At 47.0% G+C, this 17,046-nt stretch overlaps 1 protein-coding gene across 3 annotated transcripts in view; it reads right to left on the bottom strand.

The window, feature by feature from the left end:
* Nucleotides 1-17,046, bottom strand: part of KCNC4 (potassium voltage-gated channel subfamily C member 4) — a 77,527-nt gene that overhangs the window by 17,135 nt on the left and 43,346 nt on the right. The window lies entirely within an intron of this gene.

Here is a 17,046-nt window from a genome sequence, read left to right on the forward strand (position 1 = left end):
TTTCCTAATAGCCAAACTTGACCTCCCCAACTGCAACCTGAGACCATTACTCCTTGTTCTGTCATTTGGTACCACTGAGAACAGTCTAGATCAGGGGTCGGCAACCTATGGCACGTGTGTCAAAGACGGCATGCGAGCCGATTTTTAATGGCACGCTGCTGCCTGCCGGGGTCCCGCTCAGCCCGCTGCCGAACCCCGGCAACAGGCTGAGCTGGACCCCGGCAGGCAGCAGCATGCCATTAAAAATCCTGCCCGACCCAACCCGCTCTACTCTGCCCCCCGCCTACCGCTCTCTCTGGTGGGGGCAGGGGGCAGAAGCAAGCTTGATCCTGCTGACTGCTGCTGTAGGGCAGGCTCCGCCGGCAGCCAAGCTTCCCCCGCCCCCGCCTCTTCCCCCAGCGTGCTGCGTGGAGCCCCACCTCCTCTCCCACCCTGCTGCCGATGGCCCTTGCGAGGGAGGGGAGAAGAGCAGCCCCAGCGCCCTCACTGCTCAGACCAGTAAGGAGGCGGAGAAGAGGCAAGGGGGTAGGAGCGGGGCGTATCCCTCCAGCCCCCTGCCATGAGCCACTCAGGGGGCTGGGAGCACCCCCCTGATCCCAGCCCACCCCCCCAGCCCTCTGCCCTGACCCCTGCACCCCCCTTGCACCCCAGCTCCCTGCATCCCCCCCATGACCCTATCCCTGACTCCTGCACCCTCCACACATACCCAGGCCCCCCACATCCCAGGCCCTGACTCTTGCACCCCCCCACATCCCCACCCCCACCCTGAGCACCAGGGCAGCAGCAGGCTGAGCGGGGCCAGCAGCCGGGACCCTGGCTGGCAGGAGCCAGTGGATGGAACCCCAGACGGGCAACAGGCTGAGCCACTTGGCCCGCTGCTGGTCTGGGGTCCCGGCCCTGGTCCCACTCAGCCCGATGCCGGTCTGGGGTTCTGGCTGCCGGCCCCTTGCCAGCTGGGGTCCCAGCCACTGGTCCCGCTCAGCCCGCTGCCGGCCTAGCGGAACGGAACCCCAGGCTGGCAGCGGGCTGAGCAGGCCGGCGGCTTAAGATCAGCATTTTAATTTAATTTTAAATGAAGCTTCTTAAACATTTTGAAAACTTTGTTTACTTTACATACAACAGTAGTTTAGTTATATTATATATAGACTTATAGAAAGAGACCTTCTAAAAAATGTTAAAATGTATTACCGGCATGCGAAACCTTAAATTAAAGTGAATAAATGAAGACTTGGCACACCACTTCTGAAAGGTTGCCGACCCCTGGTCTAGATCCATCCTCTTTGGAACTCCCCCTTCAGGTAGTTGAAAGCAGCTATCAAATCCCCCCTCATTCTTCTCTTCTGCAGACTACAAATCCCAGTTCCCTCAGCCTCTCCTCATAAGTCATGTGCTCCAGTCCCCTAATCATTTTTGTTGCCCTCTGCTGGACTCTTCCCAATTTTTCCACATCCTTCTTGTAGCGTGGGGCCCAAAACTGGATGCAATACTCCAGATGAGGCCTCACCAATGCTGAATGGAGGGGGAATGATCATGTCCCTCAATCTGCTAGCAATGCTCCTACTTCTACAGTCCAAAATGCTGTTAGCCTTCTTGGCAACAAGGGCACACTGTTGACTCATATCCAGCTTCTCATTCACTATAACCCCTAGGTCCTTTTCTGCAGAACTGCTGCCTACCCACTCGGCCCCTAGTCTGTAGCAGTGCATGGGATTCTTCCTTCCTAAGGACTCTGCACTTGTCCTTGTTCAACCTCAGATTTCTTTTGGCCCAATCCTCCAATTTGGCTAGGTCCCTCTGTATCCTATCCCTACCCTCCAGCATATCTACCACTCCTCCCAGTTTAGTGTCATCTGCAAACTTGCTGAGGGTCCAGTCCACACCATCCTCCAGATCATTAATGAAGATATTGAACAAAACTGGCCCCAGGACCAACCCCTGGCAGCTTGATACCGGCTGCCAACTAGACATGGAGCCATTGATCACTACCCATTGAGCCCGATGATCTAGCCAGCTTTCTATCCACCTTGTAGTCCATTCATCCAGCCCATACTTCTTTAGCTTGCTGGCAAGAATACTGTGACCCCCATATTGCTACAGCTAGTTTGGGGACCTCAGTCCCAACTAGCCATGAAGAAAGAGGAGGTAGCTGATAGCCATTTGCAGCCCCCAGGTTGCGATCCCATGCTACAGACAGGGGCGGCTCTATGTATTTTGCCGCCCCAAGCACGGCAGTCAGGCGGCTTTCGGTGGCGCACCTGCGGGAGGTCCGCTGGTCACGCCGATTCGGCAGCATGCCTGCGGGAGGTCCCCTGGTCCCACGCCTTCGGCGTACCCACCGCCCAATTGCCGCCAAAGCCCGCGGGACCGGCGGACCTCCCGCAGGCACGCCGCCAAAGGCAGCCTGACTGCCGCCCCCACACCGACCAGCAGGCCGCCCCCAGCAGCTTGCCGCCCCAGGCACACGCTTGGTGTGCTGGTGCCTGGAGCCACCCCTGGCTACAGAGTACCATCACCCCTCACAGCGCTCCCTTAGGGCTGGCCACATGAGAACCCTTACCTTGGCTAAGAATGCCTGGGGCCAGATAGGGTACCACTCCAGCCATGAGCCTGCATGGACCCCAGGATTGTACATGTCCCTCTAGGGCTATGTTTCTACTGACAACTCCCTGCATCATCCCACTGCCTGGGCTCAGATCCCAGCTACCCCTGAGTTCACATCAGGCTGAGTGGAGCTGGTAAATAGCTGGCAATCTCCTGGGGCCCTTACCTAGCTAGTTAGGTGCAGGGAGCCCATGTGAGATTTGAGAAAAGAAGTTGCTATTGATTGTAGTCAGGAAATGCAACAAGGGAACAGATCCTGCAGAAGACCAAAGCTATCAAGGCCCCTGCTTATATGATCCTAGTTAATAAACTGACCAAAATGACTAACAGCATAATGGGAGTACGATTCTTTTAGAAAAGAGCCTTTATCTTAATATAAAGCTTGCATATTTCCTTAACAGGATGTTTAAGAAACATAGTCCTTCCTAGGTCATCAATACAGCACACTCCAAAATCACTCCAGACCCCTCATTGCCACAGAATACACCTGACACTCCATGCATATTTGGGACCAGATGCTGAGGGAACCCACCATGGGACAGATTCTGTTCCCATCTATGCTGGTGTAAAATAGAGTAACTCCACTGCAGTGAGCAGAGCCACATTGACACAGGTGGATATAAGATCAGAATCCAGCCCTGTGATCTTTGAGGCTTTTTTTCTCCTCAGCAGGGTAGTGTTATTGCCATGGAAAAGGTGGGATTATCCACAGATGGGCCAGATCCTGACAATAGAAGATTAGGATTGGAAGAGACCTCATGAGGTCATCTAGTCCAATCCCCTGCTCAAAGCAAGACCAACAGCAACTAAATCATCCCAGCCAGGGCTTTGTCAAGCCAGGCCTTAAAAACCTCTAAGGATGGAGATTCCACCACCTCCTTAGGGAACCCATTCCAGTGCTTCACCCCCCTCCTAGTGAAATCGTTTTTCCTAATATCCAACCTAGACCTTCCCCACTGCAACTTGAGACCATTACTCCTTGTTCTCTCATCTGCCACCACTGAGAACAGCCGAGCTCCATCCTCTTTGGAACCCCCCTTCAGGTAGTTGAAGGTTGCTATCAAATCCCCCCTCACTCTTCTCTTCTGCAGACTAAATAACCCCAGTTCCCTCAGCCTCTCCTCAGAAGTCATGTTCCCCAGACCCCTAATCATTTTCGTTGTCCTCTGCTGGACTTTCTCCAATTTGTCCACATCTCTTTTTGATCTCTTATACCGATGTAAATCCAAACTCAATGGACTTCCATGGAGTTATGCCAGATCAGACTTTGTCCTGAGAATTTGTCACTTTTCCCACTGCCTGATCTGCACAGCACAGGATGGTATATTCATTCAGATAGGGAGGGTGTTTTCATTGCATTAGTCTCCTTCTACTACCCTGCCTTCTTCGGTACTTAAACACCAAAAGATTGATGCTCCAATTCAGCAGAGCTCAAGTGCAGGCTCACTTTTAAGCATGTAACTGTCCTATTGGAGTCATGGGGACTACTCACACTCTTGAAGTAAGTGCTTTAAACCCAGCTCCTGAATAGTCATTGAGCCCCTCACTTCCATTGATTTGAATGAAGTTAGGAGCTTGAATACCATTGAAGATGTGGGCTTAGGACCTGAAAGAATAGCTTGTACTCCCGGAGGGGGGAGGGGAGGAGAATACTGGGACCAGGAGGCTGGGCTCCCAATAGGGTTGCCAATTTTGGTCGGATGTATTCCTGGAGATTTGATCACCTGACATGATCTTTAATTCCTGGAGACTCCAGGCCAATTCTGAAGGGTTGGTGAACTTAGCTCCCTAAGAAGCTCCAGCTAGTCAGGGAAGTGTTTAATGTATCATAGAGGTGGGATCCAAGTTTTCCAGATGTTCCTGGCATTCTGAGATCTGTGGGGGGTCGGATTAGGCTGAATGCTGAGAAAGGAGCATGCGCAAACTCCGGTTTTGGGTCTCAGGAATGTCTGGCTCCAGCTCAAGTACATAATGCAACTATGACTGCCCCATGCACTATATGTGAACAACGCATTGGAAAGAGGCATGAATGAGATCTACGCATTCAAAGCAGCTTCAGAACAGTTACCAAGTAGCCAACCCCTGGCCGGGTACTGATGACAAACACATGAACATGACCTCAGACTAGGTCAGTGTGATGAAACAAAAATGGACCGTGGATCCTTCCTCAGCGCCAGCTGCTATGCAGAACGGCAGGTGCAGTGCCACTGAGCAGCCACCTTTCCCATATTAATCACTGTCCATCTGATTACATTCTTGCTTTCCCCAGGGTGCAGGGTAGGAATGTACAAAGGCTGTCTTCGCCCTGGTGGTCACTGCGGGAAAGGCAGCTACAGTGGGGAAATGACTATGACCCCTGTTAACTCACATCCTGGGAGGAGAGTGGAGCTGGCCCCACTTGTGTGGGTGAGAAGGCAATGTTCAACCATAGAAATGAATGGTATGTCCCTGCCCACAAGTGGCTTTCTGGAGATAGACCCAGTAAGCAGGGCATTCAGAATACTGCTTTGCCACACATCCCTCAGGCAAATCGCTCAGGCCCAGATTTTTAAAGGTATTTAGGCACCTAACTCCCATTGATTTCTGGAGGAGATGGGAGTGAGGGGCCAGTGACAAGGCCAGGCTCTGCCCCAGGGCACAAGCCTCTACCTGCTCCCCCATGGAGGCCCCCTTTCAGTGGGAGTTATGTATTAGAATTAATGCCAGTCAACATGGGTTTATGGAAAATAAATCCTGTCCAACTAACTGGTAATCTCATCAAAAGACATATCATGTACTATACTTAGACTTCTGAAAGGCATTTGACTTGGTACCGTATGACATTTTGATTAACAAAACTATAATGATATAAAATTAACATGGCACATATTAAATGGCCTCAATTGCAAATGAAGAATTATTGAGTAGATGTGTTTCTAGTGGGGACCTATTCTTGTCCCTACGCTAGTTAACATTTTTATCAGCGATTGCAGAGAAAACATAAAACCATCCCTGATAAAGTCTGCAGAGGGCACAAAACTTGGCAGAGTGGTAAATAATGAAGATCACAGGTTACGGATACACAGTGATCTGGAACACTTGGTAAACTGCGCATAAGCAAACAATCTGTGTTTTAATACAGCAAAATGTAAATGTGTACATCTAGGAGCAAAGACTGTAGGTCCTACTTTCAGGATGGCGGATTCTATCCTGGGAAGCAGTGACGCTGAAAAAGATTTGGGGATCGTGGTGGATAATCAGTTGAACAGAAGCTCCCAGTGAGATGCTGTGACCAAAAGAGCTAATGTAATCCTTGGATGCATTCATAGGGGAATCTGACGTAGGAGTAAAGAGATTACTTGGCCTCTGTATTTGGCACTAGTACGACCGTTGCTGGAATCTTGTGTCCAGTTCTGATGCCCACAATTCAAGAAGATGTTGATAAATTGGAGAGGGGTCAGAGAAGAGCCACAAGAATGATGAACGGATTAGAAAACCTGCCTTATAGCGAGAGACTCAAAGAGCTCAATCTATTTAGTTCAACAAAGAGACGGTTAAGGAGAGACTTGATTACTGTCTATAAGCACCTACATGGGGAACAAATATTGAATAATGGGCTCTTCAATCTACCAGAGGAAGGTCTAACACAATCCATTTGTGGAAGTTGAAGCTAGACAAATTCAGACTGGAAATAAGGCATATATATTTAACGGTGAGAGTAATTAGCCACTGGAACATTTTACCAAGGATCGTGGTAGAGTCTCCATCACTGACAAAAAGAACAGGAGTACTTGTGGCACCTTAGAGACTAACAAATTTATTTGAGCATAAGCTTTTGTGGGCTACAGCCCACTTCTTCGGATGCATAGAATGGAACACATAGTAAGAAGATATGTATACATGCAGAGAACATGAAAAGGTGGAAGTAGCCATACCAACTGTAAGAGGTTAATTAATTAAGAGAAGCTATTAACAGCAGGGAGAAAAACTTTTGAAGTGATAATCAAAATGGCCCATTTTGGACAGTTTTCTTTGAAAAATAACAGAACTGTCACCTTCAACCCCCAACTAAAACCTCTCCAGCGCATCAAAGATCTACAACCTATCCTGAAAGATGATCCCTCACTCTCAGATCTTGGGAGATAGACCTGTCCTCGCTTACAGACAGCTCCCCAACCTGAAGCAAATACTCACCAGCAACCACACACCATACAACAAAAACACTAACCCAGGAACCTATCCTTGCAACAAACCCCGCTGCCAACTCTGTCCTCATATCTATTCAAGTGACACCATAATAGGACCTAATCACATCAGCCACGCCATCAGGGGCTTGTTCACCTGCACATCTACCAATGTGATATATGCCATCATGCGCCAACAATGCTCCTCTGCCATGTACATTGGCCAAACCGGAGAAGTCTCTTCGCAAAAGAATAAACGGACACAAATCTGACATCAGGAATCATAACATTCAAAAACCAGTAGGAGAACACTTCAACCTCTCTAATCACTCAGTGACAGACGTTAAGGTGGAAATTTTGCAACAGAAAAGCTTCAAAAACAGACTACAACGAGAAGCTGCTGAACTTGAGTTAATATGCAAACTAGATACCATTAACTTAGGTTTGAACAGAGACTGGAAATGGCTCGGTCATTACACTAATTGAATCTATTTCCCCATGTTAAAGTATCCTTACACCTTCATGTCAACTGTCCGAAATGGGCCATCTTGATTATCACTTCAAAAGTTTCTCCCCTGCTGTTAATAGCTTCTCTTAATTAATTAGCCTCTTACAGTTGGCATGGCTACTTCTTCCTTTTCATGTTCTGTGTATGTATAAATATCTTCTTTCTGTATGTTCCATTCTATGCATCCCATGAAGTGGGCTGTAGCCCAGGAAAGCTTATGCTCAAATAAATTTGTTAGTCTCTAAGGTGCCACAAGTACTCCTGTTCTTTTTGCAGATACATACTAACACGGCTGCTACTCTGAAAGCCATCACTGACAACTTTTAAATCAGGATTGGATGTTTTTCTAAAACATCTGCTCTAGGAAATATTTTAAGGAAGTTCTCTGGCCTGGGTTATGCAGGAGGTCAGACTAGATGATCACAATGGAATCTATGAACCAAATATTTTTAAACATCTGGATCCTAATCTTTCTGTTCCCCCTCTCTACAATGGGGATAACAGCAGTACCCTGGCTGCCTACCAGAGGTGGGGGGAGGATAAATACCTTACAGAATGTGAGATGCATAGATGCTATGACACTGCAGGTGATGGATAGTACCTTAGATTGGTAAGGAGTATCCCATGTGATTGTTCCCTGAGTCTGCCCATCAAGGGCTGCTTTCTCTGGAGAACAGCAGTCTGAAGCTTTAAACCGCCCACAGAAATTCTAGCCGCAGGTTCCTTGATGCTGGGGGCGGCTTGTTAACAGTACATTAATGTGTGCCAGACCAGACCCTCTATGAAATCGCAAGGGCCTTCAATCAAATAAATCTCGGTTCCTTTCACTAGACTCCCCTCCACGTGGGCTATTTGAACCGAGCCTCCGTCAAGACACCAGAGATTGCAGCTTAGGCTTTTTGGTTCCTTGTTTGGTTTCTTTTTTAAGGTTAGGGATGACCTATATTCCCAACATTAAAAAAAAAAAAATCCTTTTAGCCTCAAAGGCTGCAGTGGCAGAGATCAGTTTGCAGATTAGCTGGAGCAGTCTGCCATGTGCCTGTTATATCTCACGGCCTTCACGGACGCAGCACACAGACCACTGGGTGCCAAGAGGTAGGGCAGGACGGGGGGGGGATTGCATCTTGCACAGGGATCAATGCAGAAGCAAAGCTTCATTTTGGAACCCAGCGAGCAATTAAAGGGTCTGCTGAGCTTTTCCGTTGCCTGGATGGATCTCAGGGAACTGTTATGTTGAAAGGTGCTAATGGCTGCCCTCAGGAGAGTCATTGATCCAAGGACAATCATAGACCTCTAAACTCAGTGGGTATGTGACTCAATGGAAGGAGCAATTAAGCCCATTTTTTATAGCAGACAGCTACGAACAATGCAGGGACTGCCCAAGGAACATGGCCTGTTGCAGCTTAGCTGTGTGGGCTGACTTTCCCTTACTGCCATCGCAGGAGCTAGGAGATTCGTTTTACAGCCTGTGTGTGTTGGAGGCAGGAAGCCCGGAGAAGCAGTTGTGAGTGTGACTCTGAGAGGAAGCAGAGACATAGAACTTCTTGGGCACAGAGCTCACTGGAGTGGCAGGCATGGGGATTTCTGAGGCCCTGCTGTTTGCTTGATGCTACGAGTTAGGTAGAAACTACTTCTCATTCTAATGATCCCAACTCTATAAGGCCCTGAGTATTGGCCAAGCACTAGGCCAAAAGGACAGTGAAAATTTTGGCCCCACTGGGGGCACTGAGCAGTTAGAAATCTGTCCCTACAAACAGATCTCCGTGCCTGATGGTTATATTCGGATACGACATTACAGCCCCTGCTGAGAAAAGACAAACTAGCTCACATGCACCAAAGCCATGAGTGAGGTACACAGGCTCCTCTTGTGCAGAGAAAACCAAACAGGGGAGGGATAGCTCAGTGGTTTGAGCATTGGCCTACTAAACCCAGGGTTGTGAGCTCAATCCATGAGGAGGCCATTTAGGGATCTGGGGCAAAAATCTGTCTGGGGGATTGGTCCTGCTTTGAGCAGGGGGTTAGACTAGATGACCTCCTGAGGTCCCTTCCAACCCTGATACTCTATGTCAACAGGAAGATCAGCCATTATACATCTAAAACCTTCCTTTTTTAAAATCCCTCCTGCTGTTTGTCAGGGTGGGAACCGCCGAGATGGCAGTTGTGGGAAGTTAAAACACTTGATAAGTAGCAGGCTCAGTAATGAATTTCCTTCAGCTTTGAAAAACTTGGGATTTGTTAGGGCAGCAATGAAATAACACAGGGATCAAGGGTTAGACTAGAAAAAAAAATAGTAGGGGGAAAATCTCTCCAAAAATATTGACCACTGAAACAATCTCCCTGGATGTGTTATCTGCAGGGACTGAACCTAGGAGCTCTGGATCTAAGGGCATGTACCGCTACTACTGGATAATAAATAATCAGCCCCATTCACTCAGACAGTGTAATTTAAATCTCCTTCCACGGTTTGGCCACTAGAAGGGGACAAAGACAGACAGCTCACATGATACATAACTAGGCTAGGATGGATTACATTTAAAAAAAAAAATCAGTAAGTGTTGGTAAAAAACAAAACAAAAAACCCAAACACATCACTGCCCATGCAGAAACTGACAAAGAGTATTTCCACCAATAATAATCAAAGTTGACAGCTAGGCAAAATAAGAAAAATGCTGCTTGAGAACATAGAGTTTGATTTAAGGCTGCTTACTGTGTATGTTTTGAGAGGACATTGACAAATTTGTGTTTTAAGGGTTATAAAACCTTAACTTTTGAATCTCCACATCTACTGCCATTAAATCATTGTCTGACCCACTCATAATTTCTGACGACTGTGAACGTTTAAATAGATAAAAATAGAAAAAGTGCTTTAAAATAAATCAATATCTGTTAAAATGATAAAAAAGGAAAATAAAAACTCAATTCTGCCAAGCCTATACAAAATCAATCCCCGAACCCAGAGGCTGTCTTGTCTGGGATAGAATATCGTCTCTCCAGCTCCAAGCACAGGTCTCTATCACTTGAGCTAATTCTCTATTTCCTGGTAGAAACAGCATGCTCTTATGCTTGTGGAAGCAGTTCTCTGACATGCTTTATGTGGATTAGCCACTAGAAGGGGTCAGGACATGCTTAATTGATGAGTTACATATTGTTTACAGACGAACATGTGGGAGGAAAATGTTTTGGTTACTTCAGAGGTTTTCTGCTTTAGTGCTATTGTTACGGCCACCCCCTCAGCCAACACACTGGGACTGAATCAGTGACCTTCAAAGCTAAAAGCCTAGATAACGAGCCAAGGCTCTGTAGCCGGAGGCTGTAACAACTAATGTCCTCTGTGGATCAGGCACGGAAGGAGACCCGTAATACACACTCACCACTGTCACATTATCTTGTGGCAATGAGTTCCACAGGCTAATTGTATGATGTGTAAATAAAAATAACCTAACACTGTGCTCTTCAGGTGAAACCCCAATGCTCTTTCCCAAGGGTGTATCTCCCTGTGACAGAACAGATCCCATGCATGCAATGAAGTGCAATTTGTAGCAAAAGAAATTATTTTATAGGCTTTAATAAACTCCTTGCTCACACTGAGAAAAAATGTCCTCCAAAGCTGAATGGGGAATAAACTAACTCTTGCTTTGAAGAAAGATATTTCGCCAGAAAATCTGGAGACCGGAGGGAGTTCTCAGTCCTTGGCAGTACAGTAGAGCCAGGAGCTTAAACTGGAGTGAGATCAGAATCAACACTAGTGTCACGCCAGTGGAGCCACTCCCAGTTTACTCCTGTAAGTGGCAGCAGAATCATGCCCCAGGTTTCTAATCAGAGAAACCTGGCTCCTTGAAAGGGGCTTTTCTCCTCTGTTTACCTTTTAAAGTCCTATTTCTTACTTCATGTGAATTCCCCTAATTTTAGTGCTCACTAAATGTAGGGCCCAGATTACGGAGCTCCTGCCTGCTTTCCCCACTGCCCTGTCCTCTCACACCATCCTACCCCAACCTGTCTTCTCTAAGGAGCCTTATACCCCCTCTTACAATGAAACCAAGACTCAATGGGACCCTCCATTGTCATCTGTTGGGTGAGTGATGCAAATGACTAAACTTCTTCAACCTAATCCTGCCCTGCCTGCTCCCCTTTATTTGTTGCTTCTTCTTTCTGCTAGTGTCTTAATTTAAGACCGAGTGGGGAGCCCTTTTCCACCCTGTTTTACACTTATTCATACGAGTAACTCCATTAAAGTGTACTGGGAGTCAGTGATGCCTAGTGCGGAGGGCATTGGACGGGGAATTAGTCAGACCTGCTGTCGTAACTATAAAGGGAAGGGTGTAACAGCTGTCCTGTGTACAGTACTATAAAATCCCTCCTGGCCAGAGACTCCAAAATCCTTTTCCCTGTAAAGGGTTAAGAAGCTCAGGTAACCTGGCTGGCATCTGACCTAAAGGACCAATAAGGGGACAAGATACTTTCAAATCTTGGCGGGGGGAAGGCTTTTGTTTGTGCTCTTTGTTTGGGAGTTCGTTCGCTCTTGGGACTGAGAGGGACCAGACATCAATCCAGGTTCTCCCCATCTTTCTAAACAAGTCTCTCATATTTCAAACTTGTAAGCAAATAGCCAGGCAAGGCGTGTTAGTTTTCCTTTGTTTTCTCAGCTTGTAAATGTACCTTTTACTAGAGTGTTTATCTTTGTTTGCTATACTTTGAACCTGAGGCTAGAGGGAGGTCCTCTGAGCTCTTTAAGTTTGATTACCCTGTAAAGTTATTTTCCATACTGATTTTACAGACATGATTTTTACCTTTTTCTTTAATTAAAAGCTTTCTTTTTAAGAACCTGATTGATTTTTCCTTGTTTTTAGATCCAAGGGGGTTGGATCTGTATTCACCAGGAGTTGGTGAAAGGAAGGAGGGGGGATGGTTAATTTCTCCTTGTTTTAAGATCCCAGGGGGTTTGGATCTGTATTCACCAGGGAATTGGTGAAAGGTTTCTCAAGGCTACCCAGGGAAGGGAATTAGTTTTTGGGAATGGTGGCAGTGGACCAAATCTAAGCTGGTAGTTAAGCTTAGAAGTTTTCATGCAGGCCCCAACATTTGTACCCTAAAGTTCAAAGTGGGGATACAGCCTTGACATGGTGGCAGAAGTGGGATTCATTTTAAACCCAAAAGCCAGTAAGATTTTTTTTTCCTTCTAGCTGCTTGGAAAGCAGAGCTGAAGGTAGATGCATATCTTATCTCTCCTTGCCTGAAGGCAGAGGTGTTAAGTTTTTTTAACAAGGGCCTTTGTTAAGAGAAGGGTTCAATTAATGAGCAAACGACTGGTAAAAGGAATTTACAAGCTGAATTGTTTTTTTTTCTTTTTACATCCTCGGGAATAGCTAGTTAGAAAGTCTCTGTTAACTCAGCAGCAGCCAGAGCTGAGTACATCCCAGTTTCAGTCAACTGCAGAGGGGTGTGACCCAGCACAAGAAAACAGGAAAATACTACAAAAGAAGAAAAAGCCAAAGAGGAGGCCCACAAGAGAGCTATGGAGCTAAAAAAAAAAAAGGGATAGAGCTGAAAAAAAAAAGAAGAGAAAGCCAAAGAGGGGGTCCACAAAAAAGAGATGAAGCTAAAAGAAAGACGGGAAAAAAAAGCCAAAGAGGAGGCCCACAAGAGAACTATGAAGCTGGAAAAAGCCAAAGAGGAGGCAAGAGAAAAAAAAAGGAAGCATGAACTGAAAGTAGCAAGGGCTAGGCCGAATACACCAGCCAATCCTAGCAACTCCTCTCCAGGTACCACTTCCCATCCCAAAAAATTCCCCACCTACAAGGCAGGCGATAATACTGAGGCCTTCTTAAAAAATTTTGAAAGGGCCTGCCTTGGATACAGCATCACTCCAAACCAGTACATGGTAGAGCTGAGGCCGCAGCTCAGTGGACCCTTAGCAGAGGTGGCGGCTGAAATGCCTAAGGAACACATGAACAGTTATGAACTTTTTAAAAACAAGGCCAGACTCAGAATGGGGCTAACACCTGAGCATGCCCGTTGGCGGTTCAGAGCCCTAAGGTGAAAACCCAATGTGTCATTTACCCGACATGCCTACCCCTTTGGGAAAAATTGGGATGCCTGAATATCAGGAGCAAATGTTAAATCTATGGAAGAGTTGCCCTTCCTAATGCAAATGGAGCAGTTTTTAGAGGGTGTTCCTGAGGAAATAGAAAGGTACATCCTAGATGGGAAGCCCAAAAGTGTAACCGAGGTGGGGGAAATTAAAGCCAAATGGGTGGAGGTGACAGAAAAGAAAAAAGCTAGTAGCAGTTGGAGCGAATCTCAGAAGGGGCAAGCCGAAACAAAACCTTACCACCGGGGACAACCCAAGGCCCCACCCACATCCCAAGGAAAACCCCAGGCGCCTTCTCACCCCACCACACCAGTCTCCACCAACCAACATCGCCCCGGTGATACCTTAGCAGGGCGATGTTTTAAACGTAATAAACTGGGATATATAAAGGCTCACTGCCCCAAGAACCCCAACCAATTACAGTTCATTACACCACAATCACACCAAAAATCCCCAGACCCAGATGCCTCTCTCATAACCTCGGAGCGAAGGAAAACCTTAAAAGTGGGCGAAAAAAAGGTTATCGCTTGGAGGGACACTGGGGCACAAGTGTCAACTATCCACCAATCCCTAGTGAACCCCAAACTCATCAACCCGGAGGCTCCAGTAACAATTCAACCCTTCGTGTCACAGTCTGTAACCTTGCCTACAGCCAAGTTGCATGTCCAGTACAAGGGCTGGTCAGAAATGTGGACTTTTGCAGTCTATGACAATTATCCCATTCCCATGCTGCTGGGGGAAGACTTGGCCAACCATGTGAAGCTAGCCAAGAGGGTGGGAATAGTCACCTGCAGCCAGGCTAAGCAAGCTTGCACCCCCATCCCTGTTCCTGAGCCGTCCACCAGGGCCCCGTCTGTGTTACCAGAGACCCAAACAAAGGTGGTGGAACCAAATCCCCTGCCAACAACTGCAACAGCCGTAGTGGATCCAATCCCAGAGACCCAGCCAAAGCCAGTCCCAAAACCGGAACTGGCAACGCAACCAGCACCAGAACCATTGCCAGCCCTGAGTCCAGCGCTTGCAAACCCGTCTACAACTCCAATGCCAGAGGGCACCAGCAAGCCTGACCTGGCGGAAGCAGCAGATAACCCTACCCAAGAGGCTCAGCCAGAGCCTGAAATACCACATAGTGCACCAGTGGACAGCGGTTCACAGTCAATAAAAACAGCCCCAGCACCTGCATCGCTTCCAGAGGGGCCAAGCCCCAGTCCACAGTCCAAGGAGGAACTAATGTCTCCAAGGGAACAGTTCCAGGCTGAGCAGAAAGCAGATGACAGCCTTCAAAAAGCTTCGGCGGTGGCACGGAGCACCCCACCGCCTCTCAGCTCTTCTAACCGATCCCGGTTTGTGGTAGAACAAGGACTTTTATACAAGAAGTCTCTTTCTGGTGGACACCAGGAAGACTGGCATCCTCAAAGACAGTTGGTAGTTCCCACTAAGTATCAGGTAAAGCTCTTGAGCTTAGCCCATAATCATCCCAGTGGCCATTCTGGGATGAACAGAACCAAAGACTGGTTGGGGAAGTCCTTCCACTGGGAGGGAATGGGCAAGGACAAGAATTATGACATCCCAAGAAAAGCAGTATGTACTAACTTTCATGGATTTTGCTACCCGATGGCCAAAAGCAGTACCCTTAAGCAACACCAGGGTTAAAAGTGTGTGCCAGGCATTAGCAGTTTTGCCAGGGTAGGTTGGCCCTCCGACATCCTTACCGATTTGGGAACTAATTTCCTGGCAGAGACCATAAAAAACCTGTGGGAAGCTCATGGGGTAAATCACTTGGTTGCCACCCCTTATCACCATCAAACCAATGGCCTGGTGGAGAGGTTTAATGGAACTTTGGGGGCCATGATACGTAAATTCGTAAATGAACACTCCAATGATTGGGATCTAGTGTTGCAGCAGTTGCTTTTTGCCTACAGGGCTGTACCACATCCCAGTTTAGGGTTTTCACCATTTAAACTTGTGTATGGCCGCGAGGTTACGGGGCCATTACAGTTGGTGAAGCAGCAATGGGAGGGGTTTACGCCTTCTCCAGGAACTAACATTCTAAACTTTGTAAGCAACCTACAAAGCACCAACACTCTTTAGCCCTTGCTAAAGAAAACCTAAAGAATGCTCAAAAAGAGCAAAAGGCCTGGTATAATAAACATTCCAAAAAACAGTCCTTCAAAGTAGGAGACCAAGTCATAGTCTTAAAGGCGCTCCAGGCCCATAAAATAAAAGCGTCATGGAAAGGACCATTCACGGTCCAGGAGCACCTAAAAGCTGTTAACTATCTCATAGCCTCCCCCACCTCCAATATAAAGCCTAAGGTATACCATGTTAATTCTCTTAAGCCCTTTTATTCCAGAGAATTAAACGTTTGCCAGTTTACAGCCCAAAAAACAGATAATGCAAAGTGGCCTAAAGGTGTCTACTACAAAAAAAAAAAAAAGGATGGTGGCGTGAAAAAGGTAAACCTCTCCACAACCTTTGGACGTCTGCAGCGACAGCAAATCAAGGAGCTGTGCACAAGCTTTGCACCAATTTTCTCAGCCACTCCAGGACGGACCGAACGGGCATACCACTCCATTAACACAGTAATGCTCACCCAATTAGAACCCCACCCTACCGGGAGTCACTTCATGCCCAAACTGCTACACAAAGGAAAATCCAGGACATGCTACAGATGGGTATAATCCGCCCCTCTAATAGTGCATGGGCATCTCCAGTGGTTCTAGTTCCCAAACCAGATGGGGAAATACGCTTTTGCGTGGACTACCGTAAGCTAAATGCTGTAATTCGTCCTAACAACTATCCAATGCCACGCACAAATGAGCTATTGAAGAAATTGGGACATGCCCAATTCATCTCTACTTTAGACTTAACCAAAGGGTACTGGCAAGTACCACTAGATGAACCCGCTAAAAAAAGGTCAGCCTTCGTCACCCAGGCAGGGGTGTATAAATTCAATGTACTCCTTTCGGGTTGCAAAATGCACCCGCCACCTTCCAAAAACTTGTAGATGGTCTCCTAGCGGAATTTAAAAAATCTGCAGTTGCCTACCTCGATGATGTGGCCATTTTTTCTAATTCATGAACAAAACACTTAAACCATCTGAAAAAAGTCTTCAAGCACATCTGGTAGGCAGAACTAACTGTTAAGGCTAAAAAGTGTCAAATAGGCCAAAACAAAGTAACTTACCTGGGGCACCAGGTGGGTCAAGAAACTATAAATCCCCTACAGGCCAAAGTAAATGCTATCCAAAAGTGGCCGATTCCAAAGTCAAAAAAACAGGTCCAATCCTTCTTAGGCTTGGCCGAATATTATAAGCAATTTGTACCACACTACAGCCAAATCGCCGCCCCGCTAACAAACCTAACCAAAAAAACCCAGCCAAATGCAGTTCAGTAAACTAATAAGTGTCAAAAGGCCTTTAACCAGCTTAAGGCAACACTCATGTCTAACCCTGTGCTAAGGGCCCCAAACTTTAACAAACCGTTCCTAGTAACCACAAATGCGTCCAAGCAAGGCATGGGAGCAGTTTTAATGCAAAAAGGACCGAATCAAAAATTCCATCCTGTCATGTTTCTCAGCAAAAAACTGTCTGAAAGGGAAAGCCATTGGTCAATTAGCAAAAAAAAAATGCTACGCCATTGTGTACGCGCTGGAAAAGCTACGCCCATATGTTTGGGGACGGCGTT

This window comes from Malaclemys terrapin, chromosome 4 (assembly GCF_027887155.1).
Source record: "Malaclemys terrapin pileata isolate rMalTer1 chromosome 4, rMalTer1.hap1, whole genome shotgun sequence".
Taxonomy (NCBI): Eukaryota; Metazoa; Chordata; order Testudines; family Emydidae; genus Malaclemys; species Malaclemys terrapin.